Source organism: Monopterus albus, unplaced genomic scaffold (genome assembly GCF_001952655.1).
Source record: "Monopterus albus unplaced genomic scaffold, M_albus_1.0 scaffold5.1, whole genome shotgun sequence".
NCBI classification, from domain to species: Eukaryota; Metazoa; Chordata; class Actinopteri; order Synbranchiformes; family Synbranchidae; genus Monopterus; species Monopterus albus.
In genome coordinates, this window is record NW_018127885.1 from 1,755,125 (window position 1) to 1,758,121 (window position 2,997).

At 42.6% G+C, this 2,997-nt stretch overlaps 1 protein-coding gene across 1 annotated transcript in view; it reads right to left on the reverse strand.

Moving 5' to 3' along the window:
• sema3d (sema domain, immunoglobulin domain (Ig), short basic domain, secreted, (semaphorin) 3D) overlaps positions 1-2,617 on the reverse strand; it is a 29,111-nt gene extending 26,494 nt beyond the window's left edge. Inside the window, exon 1 of the mRNA XM_020613662.1 lies at positions 2,271-2,617. The gene's annotated coding sequence lies outside the window, so the exon portion shown is untranslated. The remainder of the gene's footprint in view (positions 1-2,270) is intronic.
• Positions 2,618-2,997: the final 380 nt, after the last annotated feature.

Sequence of the window (2,997 nt, forward strand, 5' to 3'; positions counted from 1 at the left end):
GATGTGGGGGGGAGGAAGGGGGGGGGGGGGGGGGGGGGGGTGATCCTGGATCTGTGGCTTAACTTAAGATGGAAATAGGAAAACATAAACTGGAAACAAAGTCAAGAAGCAATTCAAAACAGAGAACAAACCATGTAACCGAGACGGCATACAGATAAACATGTCGATCGGTTTGTTGATAAGGCACAACAAAACAAGTAACTCTACCATGCTGAATAGGGCATGACCCGGGCATGCAACTCTAAATCTGTATGAGTGTCTGCATGAATGGACTTATGGGTGTGTGTAAGCTAATACCATCCTGAGGTCGGCAGGTGGGAGCAATGGGGCATGAAAACACTGACTGACAGTTGTAAGTGCTCTCACTTGTCTCTAGATGGCCTGAGGACACAGGGGTGCACCCATGAATGCTATGCAACAACTCTTCTCAAGAGCATCACTGTCTGCTAAAAATGTAGAGAGCAGCTCTATTGTTCCTTTTCTGGCCTGGGAAGGCTTTTGATATGTGGTCATCACCACACCAGCATTGGTGCAGTTCCTTCCTTGGTCCAGGGGAAACACAGAGGCTGCAGAGCTTCAGGGCAGGCAAACAAAGCCAGGCTGTCTGTGTGCTAGTCATTTGCACCTAACTGCTGTAGACTCTCTAAACATAGTAACATTACCACTGCAGTGAAGGTGCCTCAGCTGCATTGAAAGATTCTTGAAGTGTGACCATACAAGGCCAGCCTAGTATGAAAAATGGCTAAAAGTATGTTTAAATTGCACTTTCCACCCAAAACCTGTTGAGTTTTGAGAAAGCACTCTTTCAGATTTTAGTTTTCATCACCGTCCAGAAAAAAGCTTCAGCATGAAGTGATCACAGAGCACAAGAATGGTGCTGTCAGCCATTCAAAACACAGCTGAATATTGGTTTTAAGGGATCAGTAAAAACATACCATACGGAAAAGGAAAGAATTAAAGCATGCAGGAGGCTCAGAGTTGGCACAGCATGGTTTTGAACTGACTGACAAGGAACCCGATATGCGCTACCAAAACCCCTAATTCAGTCTCACATAGTAGCATTTGCTATTTCCCCAGTAATGCCAGAGCTTGCACAAAAATTTGATTAGTCTACAGTTTCAGCCACAAAGTGTGTTGTCACTTGGTTCATTCACTCATGATTTCAGCAGCAGTCCTCAGCCTGCCTCATCCTCAGTTGAGTAAACTGTGACTGCCTGTGTATACAGCATTATGCCTGGCAGACACCACCTCAGTGACGTAATGATTGGATAGTGTTTAAACAAGAAAATCAAACAAGATTTTCTGAGATGTCTTTCTGTGGCCCACTGCAGAGCTCGTTTATTTAGCTCATTCATGTAGATCGAAAGCCCCGGAGCACTGCCATAGAAATCAATACCCACGCAACTGCAGTCTCTCCTGCTCTCTGCCTTCCTTTAGTTAAAGCTTTAGGAGCACATTGAGTGGAGAAGGATCCTTGAGATTGTTAGGAAATAGGCAGAAGGATTGCTGGATAACTACACATCTAACTCTAATGAGTTTTTTTTCTATTTCTGCTGCACAGTAAACCCACCTTCTTCAGTATGCACACACAGGTGAGCTCCATAAGTAAAGTACCTACAGTATGTTCCTGCAACATGTTAAATGTACTGTAGACCCGCAATGTGAATATTTTGGGTGGAAGGAAAAAGACTAGACTGCCTAAGTGCAGTAGGTCACATTCACTTTGAAGTCCACACACTCAAAAACTGTCCAAACACTTTCTGCCAAATTTAACCATCCAACCAAGTTCTAATATAATAATGTACAGTACTGTACCATACTATACATATATGTACCACCAGTGGTGAAAGATAAAATAGGCTAGTGATGCATTTATGTGGGCTGCAAAGCCACCTGCATCAAATGGCAAGTAAATGCATTTATCTCAAATGAATGATCTTATTTTCACTATAAGAGCTCCCCATGAGAACAGTTTGCTGCATCTCAAAACGTACTGTATTATCAGAAAGGTTCTGTCACATTTGTTGATATTTTTGAAGCTATGTACAGTAGATTTTATGAAATAAATGAAAGGAAACCCTGCCCTGATAGATGTGTCTGTGTTCTGCGGATCCCTTCATATCACCTCACCTACAAGCATTATAATGCAACAAATGGGAATGGCAACTGGCTGAATATCATGAACTAAACACAGAGTCCACAGTGGTGTGCTTCATACAAAGTTAGCACGTCATTCCCAGTATCATTGCTGTGATTATTAAGCATCTTACCTGCGCTTTCAAATTGTTTCCTCACACGCGCAACACGTGCCTACGACAACAGCGTCACGCTCGTCAAAACTAACGCACTAATACGCAACCTCGTCCCGAACAAAAGAAAAGTAGACGGATAAGGTGAAAGCTTATCCCAGATATTTTCCAGTCCCCTTGATTGTAGTTAAACCCACACTTTAGCGGTCTTGAACTCTTGCTGCACCCTCTGTGCGTGTGTGCGCGCTTGCATGCGTGCGGGCGTGTGTCTGTTGGATGATTGGTTATTCTGTAGAAGTTCGCTTGGCAGAGACAGAAGGTAAACTCTCAATTGCATTGCTTCTGCTGGAGGGGAGGGGACCTCCTCAGCATCTGTATAGCTGCAAGAACTGAACTGGAAACCTGAAATACCCTCAGACTTTACCCAGTCCTCGATATTATATGACTGGCCATTAATAAAGTTGTTATTTGAGCTTATTAAGCCTTTATAAAGGTTACCTGACTAGAAAGTGATACAAAAATATGATAAACATGTGGCAGATATCATAAGATGCAATGAGCCCACTAGATTGATTTGAGTACCAGACAAAGAGTAAGAATATTTTAATACTGGGTTCAAAGATTTTTTTTTAAAAATGCATGGTGTATTTTCTAGTAAGTGAGAGTCACCTATGATCATGAAAACTGTAGTAGAAATCATGGATTGGTCATAGCCAAGAGCACACAGAAGTCACATTCATTTGAGATG